The sequence below is a fragment of the Panthera tigris genome, chromosome C2 (genome assembly GCF_018350195.1).
Source record: "Panthera tigris isolate Pti1 chromosome C2, P.tigris_Pti1_mat1.1, whole genome shotgun sequence".
Lineage (NCBI taxonomy): Eukaryota > Metazoa > Chordata > Mammalia > Carnivora > Felidae > Panthera > Panthera tigris.
In genome coordinates, this window is record NC_056668.1 from 115,788,651 (window position 1) to 115,804,613 (window position 15,963).

The 15,963-nt window shown below is 36.1% G+C and overlaps 1 pseudogene; it reads right to left on the reverse strand.

The window, feature by feature from the left end:
• Positions 1 to 230: 230 nt before the first annotated feature.
• On the reverse strand, positions 231 to 357 carry LOC122230922 (annotated as a pseudogene).
• Between the last annotated feature and the right edge of the window lie 15,606 nt (positions 358 to 15,963).

The following is a 15,963-nucleotide window of genomic DNA, read 5'->3' on the forward strand; positions in this document are numbered from 1 at the left end:
TGTGTTATTAACTGTTTTATGTCTTTGGGTACTCCTATGTTGGTGAGTAATCACATACAAATGTTATATTTTCTTGTTGGATTGTCCCTTTTATTACATAGTGTCCTTTATTTCTTGTTACAGCTTTTGTTTTAAAGTTTATTTTGTCTGACATAAGTATTGCTAACTTGGCTTTCTTTTGACATCCTTTTGCATGAGAAATGTTTCTCCATCCCCTCACTTTCAATCTGCATATGGCTTTACGTCTGAAATAAGCCTCTTGTAGGCTGCATATAGATGGGTTTCCTTTTTTTCAATTAGCAATAATCGCTCCTCGGATAAACCTCATTGGCTACGATACTGCCACTGCGCAAAGCTCCTTTTTTTTTTTTTTTTTTAATTCATTCTGTCTCCCTATGTCTTTTGATTGGAGCATATAGTCCATTTATATTCAAAGTAATTATTGGTATGTGTTTATTACCATTCTGTAACTTGTTTTCTGGTTGTTTTCATAGTTTTTCCTCTGAAACTTTCTGCTTTTGCTTCCTTTCATGGTTTATTGGCTCTCTTTAGCAATATACTTGGATTTCTTTTTCTTTATTCTTTACATATCTATTACTGGTTTTTGATTTGTGACTACCATTAGGTTTGTATATAACATCTTCTGTATATAGCAGTCTATATTAACTTGATAGTCGCTTAAGCTTGAACACATTATTACTCTTCACCCCCCCATCACATTTTAGTTATATGGTGTCATATTTTACATCCTTTTGTTTTATACATCCATTGACTGATTTTTACAGATACACTTATTTTCACTGCTTTTGTGTTTGTTACTTTTCATATTCTTAATTATGATCCACTCTAAGAGGCCCCCTTAACATTTCTTGTGGGGCTGGTTTTGTGGTCATGAACTCCTTTAGTTTTTGTTTGTCTGAGAAACTCTTCGTCTCTCCTTTTTTTCTGAATGATAGCGTTGCTAGATAGAGTATTCTTGGCTACAGATTTTTACTTTCAGCCCTTTGAATATATCATTCCACTGCCTTCTGGCTTACAAAGTTTCTGCTGAAAAATCCACTGGTAGCCTAAGGAGTTTCCTTTGTATGTAACCCTCTTCTTTTTTCTTGCTTCTTTTAAGTTTCCTTATCACTACTTTTTGCCATTTTACTTACTATGTATCTTGGTATGGACCTCCTTGGGTTGATTTTGTGGGGGTATCTCTGTGCCTTTTGCATCTGGATATCTGTTTCCTTCTCCAGATTAGGGAAGTTTTCAGCAATTATTTCTTCAAACAAATTTTCTTCTTTTTCTCTCTTCTTCTGGGACTTCTTTAATGTGAATGTTATGCTTGATGGAGTCACTGAGTTCCCTAAGTCTATTCTAATTTAGCATATATTTTTTTTCACTCACCTGCTCAGCTTGATTACTTTGCATTACTTTGTCTTCCAGGTCATTAATTTGGTCTCTGCCTCCTTTAGCCTGCTATTTATTCTGTCAAGTGTATTTAAAATTTGGCTTTTTAAGTTTATTTTTGAGAGAGAGAGAGGGTGGGGGAGGGCAGAGAGAGAGAGAGAGAGAGAGGGACAGAATCTGAAGCAGACTCGAGGCTCCAAGCTGTCAACCCAGAGCTCGATACAGGGCTCAAACTCATGAACCATGAGATAATAACCTGAGCTGAAGCCATATGTTTAACCAACTGGGCCACCTAGGTGCCCCCATCAAGGGTAGCTTAAAATTTCATTTACTGTGTTCTTCATTGCTGATGGGCTCCTTTTTATCTCTTTGTCAAGAGTAGCATTGATGTCCTCCATTCTTTTCTCAAATCTAGTGAATATCATTATGATCATTATTTTATTTATTTATTTATTTATTTATTTATTTATTTAAAATTTTTTTAATGTTTATTTATTTTTGAGACAGCATGAGCAGGGAAGGGGCAGAGAGAGAGGGAGACACAGGATGTGAAGCAGGCTCCAGGCTCCGAGCTGTCAGCACAGAGCCTGACGCAGGGCTTGAACTCACGGACTGTGAGATCATGACCTGAGCCGAAGTCGGACGCTCAACCGACTGAGCCACCCAGGCACCCCTATGATCATTATTTTAAATTCTCTATCAGGCATATTACTTGTAACTGTTTCACGTAGGTACGTTGCTCTGGTTTTGTCTTGTTCTTCCATTTGGGACATATTGCTCTGTCTCCTTATTTTGTCTAACTCTCTGTGTCTGTTTCTGTGTGTTAAGAAAGTCAGCTATGTTTCTCACTCTTGAAAGTAGTGGGCAGAGTTCTCACATTTATTGAGGTGGCACTGGCCCTCTTCCACAGGAGACACATAGCTACTGCAGAGACAGGCTGGTGGGGCTGCTCTGCAGTGCATATGTGTGCCTGGGGTACAGTTTTAACAAGGTGCATGCATCCTCCTGAGAGATGACCAGCCACCACTCCTGGGACTGAAGTCCCACAAAATGTGCAATTTGGGAGTTCAAGTGTTGGTGAGGTTTATGCTAATCATCTAGGGGAAGGGACGTTCATGGTAAGGATTAAGGCAATCATGACTGGAAAGGGTGGTTCCAATGAAATGTGGGGAGTGGGGCTTGGTGTAAGCAAGTTAGGTAGTGAGTATTGGCACTGTGCTGGTTTCTGCAGGTGGCCCTTTGTTTATGCTGAGGGGTGAGGGAGGGGAATGGCGCCTGCCAGCTTCTCTGTTCCTGGAGGAGTCTCTTTGCGATCCCTGCCTTTCTAGGACATGCTCTGAGATGATTAAATAATTCCTTCCTGTAAGGCCCAGGTGATTTTCAAACTGTGGCTTCTAAACTGGATTTTCACAGGGTGTTTGTAGTGCTGTCTCTTTAAGGCAGGGACTCAGCTTCCTAAAGCTTTCTGGGCTCCCCCAGAGGTGAGTGAGATAATTTTTAGAATTCAAGACTTTAAGTCCCTCTGGTTTTAAGAACCCATTAACTCATTCCCTCTCTCTCTTTCAAAACAAAATATTATGGGGATTCATCTTACCTGTGTGGGCTCCCCGGTGTAAGAGTCTGGTTCTTGCCCTTCTCTCTGCCTCCAGCTCCTTCCTGACCCCAGAAGGCCAGGGCCTTCGTATCTCCCCATTTTTCCTACCCTCTTTGAAGTGACCTCTGCTCTACCTTTAGTTGTGGAGTTGGTTCTGCTAGTGTTTGGGTAGTTTTCTGTGATATTTACACTGATGTGAATATCTAGCTGTATTGGTGTGACAAGGCAAGCCATCTTCCCAGACTCCTTCAGAAAAACCTGTTTTTCTTTTAAGATGAGAAGAGAATTAGGAAGGTGGTCTGCAGAGGTTTTGTTGTTGTTTAACGATGTCTAGTAAGGTATGTGTGGATGCTAATGGCAAGGACACAGTTATGGTAGAAGAGTAGAAGTTGTAAAGCTTGAGAATGGGTTGACCGACAAAAGGAGATTTCTGCAAAGACATCAAGGGAAAGGGCTCAGGTGAGAGTGCTCAGACACTCTCTCAATTTTAAATAGAGAGAAAGGGTACAAATTCAGCTGGATTTGTACACCAAAGACAAAGCTATCATATTAATAGCTTTTATTTTCTTTTTAAAAAAATTTTTAATGTTCATTTTTGAGAGTGAGAAAGATAAGAGTGTGAGATGGGGAGGGGCAGAGTGAGAGGGAGACACAGAATCTGAAGCAGGTTCCAGGCTCTGAGCTGTCAGCACAGAGCCTGATGTAGGGCTTGAACTTACAGACCACGAGATCATGACCTGAGCTGAAGTTGGACACCCAACCGACTGAGCCACCCAGATGCCCCATATTTTCTTGGTTAAGAATACTGCAAGATAACCTGTTGAGTATTATAGGATGAAGAAAAGCTGGGCATTCCAGGGAAAAAATGGTATGAAATTGTAGGTATGAAGAAAAGAAAACTGGTAAGATTGCTGAGTTGTACGTAGTATTGATTTGAGGACAGAGGTTGCAAGTTGATGGTGAAATCTACCTGCCCAGCTGGGGATTAGAACCCAAAATGTGAAAAGATTTTTGAGAATCTGATGTCTAATACAAAAATCCCTTAATTTTATTCAGATATGTCTTTTGTTTCCCATTTATTGGTGATTATTTTGAAGGATCCTGATTCTTTAAAATAATACATATGAAAGATTCTGTAGTCCTCAAGGTAAAAACAAAGAATCGCCAGTATTTTTGTTATAGCTCTTTTTCTTTTTTTAATGTCTATTGAGAGAGAGAGAGAGAGAGAGTGTGTGTGTGTGTGTGTGTGTGTGTGTGTGTGTGTGTGAATGAGTGGGGAAGGGGCAGAGAGAGGGAGAGAGAGAGAGAGAGAATGAGAATGAGAATGAGAGAGAGAATCTCAAGCAGGCTCCACGCTTGAACTCATGAACCATGAAATCATGATTTAAGCTTAAATCAAGAGTCCGGACACTTAACTGACTGAGGCACCCGGGCACCTGTGTTTGAGCTCTTGTATTGCTATTAATTGACCTCTCAGTGATCCAGTTTGTACCATTAAAATAGAGTTAATACAGTAATACCCAAAGGCCAAAACTTAAGAGAAAATAACTGAGACTAGAATATTAAATATGAGCTATAACCATAATCCAGAGTAGTGTAGCTTTTAGGCTATTCTTTTTGTTTTATAGATCAGTTGATATTTGAGAAGGGGTGGGAAAAATCTAAAAGCTCTGAAATTCCTAAAAATATTTAGAAAGTTAATATCTTGAAAATCTTTCAAAAGATGTGATTGAAAGTGACTTCCCTTGATTGAAAAGTATACTGCTTCCACAATGTAGTGTAGCCCAATAATAATCTATTTTGAAAGCTGTAATTCACTTTTGACATTATCATTTGAAGTCTTGGATGCTGTCAACTATAATGATTGGCTCTGAGCTACAATGGGAGATTTCCTGAGAACATTACTTAATAACAGCAGTCAGAAGAGTGCAAAGTCAAAAATGTGTGGAATCACATGGTTTAAGTCCAAAGCACCCAGTGACATACATCAGAATAGCAATCTATCATTAAAAACATTGTAATCCTTGGGCTACAAATGAGTGAGGGATGAAAAATAATTTTAAATAAAATAACTGTGAAGGTTAACAATTTTAAAAAGCTTTCAGTTCATGTGCCTTAGTTAAACACTGGAAGCAAAAAAAAAAAAAAAGAAACAAAGAAAATGGCAGATGAAAATACTGTCTTGAGCCTTTAGATAGCATTTAATAAAGTTTTTAGGCTGTTTAACTGAGTCTGGTATATAAGTTTGGAATTTAGGTTTGTGGTTCATTTAACCTAGCAGTTCACAAAAATACACATCTAGAGGATGTTGTTACCCGTTCTTCAACTCACAATAATGATCCTCAAACAGTACGAAAGATTATGCGGGAATAAAGAGATTTAGATTTCATTTTCCTATTCTCAACATGATTATTTCAGTATAGGATTTTGCTGTGGAAGGCCTTCAGGATCACCTGTGTATTACTGCAGATGATAGGGAATAGGAATTGAATACTTAATAGGAGATAAAGACCCACTTGCGCCCCATTTGTAGTGAAAGCTGGTTGAATTTGGAACATGTGGAATTAACGTGTGCTACTTTGCCAGAAGGACTTCTGTTGAAGAAGTTTTTAGAGCAATTCTGCAGAACAGAGGGCTCATTACTTTTGCCTAATTAAAATGGGGAAGCGAACAGTAGGAACTAAAATAGCAAGGCGGTATCACATGATAATCCCTTATTAGGTCCTTTAATTTTTTCCCAAGTCTCTGGAGAGTAACTCTCCACTACTGAGGCCAAGTTCTATAAGTTTCCATTCATCCAAGCTGTACCTGGAATTGAATGTGACTCTAGTGTTTACCAGGCTGAATGTTGAACCAGAATCTCCCCCAGATTTAAAAAAAAAGAGGGGAGAAAAGTAACTATTGAGGTTACCATTGAATGTTCTATATGAGGAATAAGGAAACTGGAAGTCTTTAAGGAGGGATAGGTGAACTGATAGGAAAAATTGAAATGAATTTTGCTAATGCCATCTTTTTCCTGCAGAAGCATGAGGCTAAGACTTAGGGAGGGGAGAAAAGAAACGATGGAGTAGTAGTAGGAGGCAGGGAGGAATAGGAGAAAGTGTAGTTGAAAATGTGGGGGGTTGGGGCGCCTGGGTGGCTCAGTCGGTTAGACGTCTGACTTCAGCCCAGGTCACGATCTCACGGTCCGTGAGTTCGAGCCCCGCGTCGGGCTCTGGGCTGATGGCTCAGAGCCTGGAGCCTGCTTCTGATTCTGTGTCTCCCTCTCTCTCTGCCCCTCCCCTGTTCATGCTCTGTCTCTCTCTGTCTCAAAAATAAATAAATGTTAAAAAAAAATAAAAAAAAAAAAAAGAAAATGTGGGGCGAGGAAAACAGGATAGAGCAGGAAAGAAATCTGAGGAGGGAATGCAGTGGGAATCGCTGAGCAATGCTTGGGCTGTCAACCGCCTGTCTACAACCTCTTGTGTGGCTAGATTTTAATCACAAATAAACGATAACCTCAAAGCAGGAAACAGATTTTTTTTTTAATTTTTTGAACGTTTATTCATTTTTGAGAGACAGACAGAGCATGAGTGGGGAAGGGGCAGAGAGGGAGACACAGAATCTGAAACAGGCTCCGGGCTCTGAGTTGTCAGCACAGAGCCCGACGTGGGGCTTGAACTCACAAACTGCGAGATCCTGACCTGAGCTGAAGTGGGACGCTTAACCGACTGAGCCACCCAGGTGCCCCAAAAGAGAATTTTTTTAATTTAATATTATATAACTTAAAAATTCTTCCTTCTGATAGATAAATGCTCCATTTACACGATAAATACCTTATTTTCATTACCCAGGAATGTAAGTTCTTTTTCCTTGTTAAAAACAATGCATATTTGCCTCCCATTCTATTTTGTAGACCTACAAAGAAAGCCTCAGTTGATTAATGACTTTGATCATCAGTTTGGGAGGAAAATCTGCTTTGATAATTTAAAATATTTTCTAAGGAATCTTTGCACATCTTTAATATTGGAAGGTTTCTTGGTCTTTATTATGAAATATATGTAGACCGCAGAGGCGCCCACAGAGGGAGCCCTGCAAGATCATTTCGTTGCAAGAGATGAGCACCCAAATTTGCAGCACTTTATTCTCATTTTCTAATGCTGCCTGATTGTCTTCTAGTTTAGGCAGTTTAATGATTTAATAGACTTAATTATGTAAAAGAAATGTCGTTTACTGTTTCAAAAATGCCTCCCTTCTCTCTGACCTACCCATTCTCCTTGGATGAGGTTTCTTTTATTCGATATAATCATCTTCAAAAGTATTTCATTATAGAAAAGTCCATAAAGTTTCCGTGAAATATTATGCTTGGATATACTGTGCTTTAGGCATGTAAATTATTGAAAAAGTAAATTAGATCTTATAAGGGTCTGTTTTCAAATTGGAATGTGCCCTCTTTTTGTTTTACTCCTTCGGTGCTAGAAACTGTAGTGTAAAAGTGGCATGTCTTCTAGAAGCATTCATGGAAATTGAAAATGTATTAATTATATTAACTCAAATGTATTATGGAAACGGTATAAAACTAGTTGACATTTAAAAAATAATATAGGAGACTTCAAAGAAATCTGGAGGTTAGGGCAGACATCGACTGTTCTCTCTTTTAAGGGATTCTTGTCAAAAAAGGTAAGGGAAGCACTGTTACAGGGTTTAATAATTGTAATTTATTAGTCCCTGCTAGATAACTAAAATGTGCTCTGATTCTCTGAAAGAGTTGCCATCATTCAGGGACAAACATTTCCCAATTGAAAAAAGTTTGCATTTGATTACTCAGATGAGTAGACTCAGAAACCAAAAATGTTCCTGCTAACGTGAGTAATACAGACAGGTAATAGATTACTATAGTGTTGAGCTCAAAGCACTGTTCATGTGAATTACTCTGAATTCAGTTCCTCACTATTTTTCTTCTGCTCTGTTATTACCAGCTGATTCCGGCAGACAGTATTGGGAGACAGGAAACATATGATTAAGACGCACTGGCATTTTTAATCCTCGAATACATACAATTTTCTAGTATCTTTTTATTTCACTGTATGCAGGTAGAATATGAACAATAAAAATTCATTAGAATTTCTAAAATGAAATAATAATGTATGAAACAGATGATTAATTTGACTCTTGCAAAAGCAGTAGGCACCCTTAGTTGTTTTTTTTTTTTTTTTGGTAGCCTTTAATATTATAAGTACATTAATAAAAATTTTTTAAATTTTTTATTTATTTATGAGAGAAAGTCACAGTGTGAGTAGAGAAGGAGTAGAGACAGAGGGAGACACACAATCTGAAGCAGGCTCCAGGCTCTGAGCTATCGGCACAGAGCCCAATGTGGGGCGCGAACTCATGAACCACCAGCTCATGACCTGAGCCGAAGTCGGACACTCAACTGACTGAGCCACCCAGGCACCCCTAAGTACGTTAATAAAGAACAGGAAACAGCAACCCTTTAAAACTTACCAAATGCTTGCAAAGACTAAAAACAATTTTTTTCACACACCATTCACTTTCCTAAATTCTTAGCTAAAGATAAAAGTAGTTCTTTTGTTATTTAAATATATTTACAGTAAGTCAGCCCTTCAGAAAATTAATATTAATTTCCTTTTTCTAAATATTAGGACTTTCTTAATCTCATCAAAAGGAAATGCATTTTAAACCTTCTTAAATTTAATAGGGTTATTATTTTGCATTGTAAGCAACTCATGTAAGTAATCCTCAGTCTGACAGGCTGGCACCATTAGAGACTGGTTAAATCAAATATTTCCGTGACCTGTAATTTCAAGAGCAGACGAATTCTAGTTCTGATTTACAAAGCTTTTCTGTATCTTGTCTTCCAGGTAATTTTCAACTCACAAAACCAATGTCGGATCCTGTCAAATCTTCTCTTTCTTACACAATCTCTCAGAATTAATATGTAGCCTCTGAACTAGAAACTGCTATTAAAGTGCTTTCTTCTGATTCCAAAGCATTATGTGGATTTTTCTGCTCTTAACCATTGGCGTTCAGGGGGACGTTTAGTCACATGACGCACCAATGCTTTCATATCTCCTCCTCTTTTCCTCTGAAGCTGCAAAGGAATGTGAAATGATACACAGCTTGCATCTGCTCTCCATGCCTCACCACCTCTCAGCTTTACAGACCACATGCCTTTGTTCTTCCTCCTAATTCATGAGTACTGGAGTTTATAGCATATTCTCTTACGCATTTGTCATTCTCTCCCTTTCATATTAATATTTCCATTTTCCCTTCAAACTTCAAAGTTATTCACTTACACCTTGGATAATGCTGGTCAGAGTAATGTTAAACTAAATGAGTTTTACTTTGTAAATGTATTTTCTGCATGTATTGAGATGATCATATGGTTTTTATCCTTTCTCTTTTTAAAGTGATGTATCGTGCTGATTGATTGACAAATATTGAACTACCCTTGGATCCCCAGACTAAATCCCACTTGATTGCGGTGAATGATTTTTTTAAATGTACTATTGGATTCAGTTGGCAAGTATTTGGTTGAAGATTTTTACACCTACGTTTATAAGAGACAGTAGCCTGTAGTTTTCTTTTTTACATAGTGTTTCTCTAGTTTTGGTATCAGGATAATGCTGGCTTTGTAGAATGGATTTGGAAGCTTTCCTTGCTCTTCTATTTTTTGGAACAGTTTGATAAGAATATATGTTAACTCTTTTTTAAGTGTGTGATGGAATTCATCTGTGAAATCACCTGGTTCTAGACTTAGGTTCAGGGGGAGTTTTTTGATTACTGATTCAATTTAATTGCTAGCAATGTCTGTTCAAATGTTCTATTTCTTATTCAGTTTTGGAATGCTATAGGTTTCTAGGAATTTATACATTTCTTCTAGACTGTACAATTTTTTGGCAATAATTTTTCATAATCTCATAATTCTTTATATTTCTATGGTATTGGTTATTCTCCTTCATTTATAATTTTGTTTGAATCCTCTTTTTTTCATGGAGTCTGGCTAAAGTTTTATTAACTTTATTCATCTTTTCAAGGAACCAGCTTCTGACTTCATTATTTCTTCCTCCCTCCCTCCCTCCCTCCATTCCTTCCTTCCTTCCTTCCTTCCTTCCTTCCTTCCTTCCTTCCTTCCTTCTTCTTTCCTCTGTTACAGCTCTTCTCTAATTGTTATTATTTCCTTTCTTCCATCAGCTCTGGGTTTTGTTTGTTCTTTTCTTTCCTAGATCCCTTAGGTATAAGGTGAAATTGTATTTGAGATTTTTCTTGTTTCTTGAAGTAGATCTATATTGCTATAACCTTCCTTCTTAGAAGAGTTTTTGCTGCAACCTAAAGATTTTGGATTGTTGTGATTGATTTTCTTTGGTTTCTTGGCTAACCCATTCATTATTTAGTATCATGATAAAACTTCCATGTATTTGTGTTCTTTCCAGATGTTTTTCTTGTGACTGATTTCTAGTTTCATATCATATGGTCAGAAAAGATGCATGATACGACGTCAGTGTTTTTGGACTTGTTGAGATTTGTTCTGTGGCTTAATATGTGATTTATTTTGGAGGACATTGCACTTCAAAGAATGAATAATGTTCTGTGTGTATCTATTAAGTCCTTCTGGTCGAATGTGCCATTCAAAGCCACCATTTCCCTGTTGATTTCCTGTCTGAATTCTCTCTCCATTGATGTAAATAGGGTATAAAGTCCCCTACAATTATTGTATTACTGTCAGGCTCTTTCTTTAGTCTGTTAACAGTTGCTTTATGTGTTTAGGTGCTCCCATATTGGATGCGTAGATATTTATAATTCTTATATCCTCTTTCTGGATTGTTCCCTTTATTATTATGCAGGGTCTTTCTTCATCTTTTCTTATAGTCTTTGTTTTAGTGTCTATTTTGTCTGATGTAAGTATCGTACCCCAGCTTTCTTTTTACTTCCATTTGCATGGTGAATGTTTTTCCATCACTTCACTTTCAGTCTGCATTTGTTTAGGTCTGAGGTCTCTTGTGGGCAGCATATAAATGGGTCTTATTTTTTGTTTGTTTGTTTATATTTAGGTATTTTGTCATCCTATGTCTTTTGCTTGCAGCATTTAGTCCAATTACATTTAAAGTAATTACTGATAGATATGTAGTTCTTGCCACTTGTTACTTATTTTATGGTTGTTTTTATAGTTCTTCTCTGTTCCTTTCTTCTCTTGCTCTCTTCCCTTATAGTTTAATGGTTTTCTTTAGTGTTGTGGTTGGATTTCTTTCTCTTTATTTTTGTGCATCTCTTACAGGTTTTTGATTTTTGGTTACCATTAGGTGCATATACATAACCTCTTATGCCTATAGCAATCTATGGTCAGTTGATGGTTGCTTAAGTTTGAACCCATTCTAAGAGCACTAAATATTTTATGTATATAGTTGTCATACTTTACATCCTTTTATTTTATAAATCTCTTGACTGATTTTTGTAGAAATAATTGATTTTACTGTTTTTGTGCTGTAACCTCCATATAAAATCCATTTATATTAAAAACTCTCAACTTATTCATGTTAAAAATTCACAAGTAGCTTTAGAGGGAAACTGAACATAATAAAGACCACATAAAAAACCCCACAGCTAATGTCATATTCAATGGTGAAAACAGAATTTTTCTTTTTTTTTTTTTTTACTTTTTTAAAGTTTATTCATTTTTGAGAGAGAGAGAGAGAGAGAGACAGACAGAGCATGAACATGGGAGGGGCAGAGAAAGAAGGAGATGGAATCCAAAGCTGGCTCCAGGCTCTGAGCTGTCAGCACAGAGCCCCATGTGAGGCTTAAGCCCATGAACTGGGAGATCATGATCTGAGCTGAAGTCAGACTCTTAACCAACTGAGCCACCCACACCCTCAAAATTTAGAGCTTTTCTTCTAAGATCAGGAATAAGACAGGATGTTCACTCTTAACACTTTTATTCAACATAATACTGGAAGACCTCACTGTAGCAATCAGGCAACGAAAAGAAACACAAGGCATCAAAATTGGTAAGGAAGGAGTAAAGTTTTCATTATTTTCTGATGAGATGATACTATATATAGAGAACCCTAAAGACCCCACCAAAAAATTCTAGAACTCATAAATTGAGTAAAGTCTCAAGATATAAAATTAATATACAGAAATTGGTTGCATTTCTATTCACTAATAATGAGGTAGCAGAAATGGAAATTAAGAAAATCTCATTTACAATTCCACCAGAAAGAAGAAAATATCTAGGAATAAACTTAAACAAGGAGATGAAAGACCTGTACTCTGAAAACTATAAAATATTGATAAAAGAAATTGAAGATGACAGAAACAAATGGAAAGATTTATGATGCTTATGGATTGGAAGAACCAATATTCTTATACCCATATTACCCAAAGCAATCTATAGATTTAAAGTAATCCTTATGAACATACCAAAAACATTTTTTCACAGAACTAGAACAAACAATCCTAAAATTTGCATGGAACCACAAAAGATCTGGAACAGCCAAAGCAATCTTAAGAAAAACAAAGCTAATTGTATCACAATTCCAGGCTTCAAGTTGCATTACAAAGCTGTAGGAATCAAAATACTATGGTACTGGCAAAAAAATAGACAACACAGATCAATGGAACCAAATAGAAACCTAAAAATACACTCACACCTATGTGGTCAATCTATAACAAGGGAGGCAAGAATATACAATATGGAAAAAGGGTTCTCTTCAACAAATGGTGTTGGGAAAACTGGAAAGATACATGCAAAAGAATGAAACTGGAGCAGTTTATAATACCTTATACATAAATAAACTCAAAAAGGATGAAAAGACCTAATGTAAGACCTAGAACCATAAAATCCTAGGAGAAAACATAGGCAGTGATTTCTCTGACATTGGCCATAGAAACATTTTTCTAGTTATATCTCCTATGGCAAGGGAAACAAAAGCAAAAATGAACTATTGGGGTGATATCAAAATAAAAACTTTTTGGACATTGAAGGCAACCATCAATAAAACAACAAGGCAAAAAATAGAATTACTATGTGATCCAGTAATTCCACTACCAGATATCTACCCAAGGAAAATAAAAACACTAATTCAAAAACATATGAACCTCTGTTTATTGCAGCATTATTTACAAGAGCCAGGGTAAAGAAGCCAGGGTAAAGAAGCAACCCAAGCATCCATCAATAGATGAATGGATAAAGAAGATGTGTGTTTGTGTTTGTATACTGGAGTATTACTCAGCCATAAAAAAGAATGAGATCTTACCATTTGCAGCAACATGGGTAGACCTAATGGGTGTAATGATAAGTGAGATAAATCAGAGAAAATAAATACCTTATGATTTCACTGTACTAAATTAATTTCTTCTAATAGTTTTTTGATGAAATCATTAGGATTCTGTATGTGTAGTATCCTATCTGCAAATAGTGACAGTTTAACTTCTTTGCCAATATGGATGCCTCATATTTCTTTTTCTTTTCTGACTGCTGTGGCTAAGATGTCTAGTACTGAGTTGAATAAAAGTGGTGAGAGTGGACGTCCTCGTCTTGTCCTAACTTTAGAGAGGATGCTTTCAGTTTTTCACCATTGAGGATGATGCTAGCTGTGACTTTTTCATATATGGTCCTTATTATGTTGAGGGGTATTCTTTTTAACCCCTTTTGCTGAGAGTTTTCTAATAAATGGTAGTTGGTTTGTCATATGCTTTTTCTGTACCTGTTGAGATGATCATATGATTTTTATCTTTTATTTTGTTGATGTTGTGTATGACATTGATTGATTTGCAAATATTGAGCCATCCTTGCATCCCCAGAATAAATCCCATATGAATGTAGTGAATGATCTTTTTAATGTATTGATCTATGCATTTTGCTAATATTTTATAGAGGATTTTTGCATCTATGTTCCTCAAGGACATTGGCTTGTAGTTTTCCTTTTTTGTGACGTCTTAATCTGGCTTTGGTAGTGAGTAATGGTGGCCTCATATAATGTATTTGGAAGCTTTCCTTCTTCTATTTTTTGGAATAGTTTGAGGAGAATCATTAGTAATTCTTCCGTGAATGTTTGGCAGGATTCACCTGGGAGTCCATCTGGTCCTGGACATTTCTTTTTTGGTAATTTTTCGATTACTGATTCAATTTAGTTACTTGTAATTGGTCTGTTCAGGTTTTCTATTTTTTCCTGGTTCCGTTTTGAAAAATTGTATGTTTCTGGGAATTTATCTATTTCTTCTAAGCTATCCAGGTTTTTGGCTTATAATTTTTTATAATAGTCTCATAAAATCCCTTATGTTTCTGTGGTAACAGTTGTTACTTCTCCTTTCTGAGTGATTTGGATACTTCCTCTTTTTTTTTCTCAATGAGTCTGTTTAAGGGTTTGTTCATTTTGTTTATCTTTTCAAAGAACTAGCTCTTGTTTCCACTGATCTTTTTCTTTTCTTCTTCTTCTTTTTCTTTAGTCTCTACTTTTATTTCAGCTCTGATATATTTATTATTTCCTTTCTTCTACTCACCTTATTCTTTATTCTTATTTTTCTAGTTCTTTTAGGTGCAAGGTTAGGTTGTTTGAGTCTTTTTCTTGTTTCTTGAGGTAGGCCTGTATGGTTATATACTTTTCTCTTAGAACTGTTTTGCTGCATCCTGGAGATTTTGGACCATTGTGTTTTCATTTTCATTTGTCTTTGTGGATTTTTTAAAATTTCTTCTTTAATTGCTTCATTGACCCATTAGTCATTTAATATCATGGTTTTTTTTGCTTGCAATTGTTTGCTAGTTTGTGCTTTATTGCTAATTTTCATACTGTTATGGTTGGAAAAGATGCATGATATGATTTCAGTCTTCTTAAATTTATTAAGGCTTGTTTTATGGACTAATATATGATCTGTTCTGGAGGATTTTCCATGTATACTGAAAAACAATGTGTATTCTATTGTTTTTGGATGGAATGTTCTGTATGTATCTGTTATGTTCATCTGGTCCAATGTGGCATTCAAAGACATTGCTTCTTATTAATTGTCTGGACGATTTTTCATTGTTCTTAATGGAGTGCTAAAGTCCCCTCCTATTATTGTATTACCATTAACTTTTCTCTTTATGTCTGTTAATATTTGCTTTATGTATTTAGGTGCTCCAGTGTTGGGTGCATATATATTTAAAATTGTTATATTCTCTTCTTGAATCGATCCCTCCATCATTATGCAATGCTCTTCTTCGTCTTTTGTCACAGTTTTCATTTTAAAGTCTATTTTGTCTGACTTAAGTATTGATACCCTGGCTTTCTTTCACTTCCCTTTGTATGGTCAATGTTTTTCCACGCCTTCACTTTCAGTCTGTATGTGTCTTTAGGTCTGAGGTGAGTCTCTTATAGGCAGCATGTAGATGGATCTTATTTTTGTATCCTTTTGATCATCCTATGTCTTTTTATTGGAGCATTTAGTCCATTAACATTTAAAGTGATTATTGATAGATATGTACTTATTGCCATTTAAGAAATATGTTTTCTGGTTATTTTTGTAGTTCTTCTTTGTTCCTTTCTTCTTTTGCTCTTTTTTTATGATTGATGAGTATAAGCAATGTTTTGTTTGTCATTTTTTCTCTTTATGTTTTTGTGTATCATAAGTTCGGGGTTTGTGTTTACCATGAGGTTCATATATAACATCCTAAGTAAATAGCAGTTCATTTGTTGAAAAACAGCAGTTAATGTGATCATTATTTAAATTCAAACATATTCTTTAAAAAAATATCAGAGAAAGAAATAATCTTTTTTTCCCCTTCTCTTCCCTTTTTACTCCCTTTACATTTTATGTACATTTTGTCATATTTTATACCTTTTTACTCATATTTTTCTTGTGTCTAATTATGGCCATTTATATTCTGCTTAATGAGGTCCCTTTAACATTTCTTGTAAGGCTGCTTTAGTGATGATAAACTCCTTTATTTTTCTGGAAAATCTTTATCTCTCCTAATCTGAATGATAACCTTACTG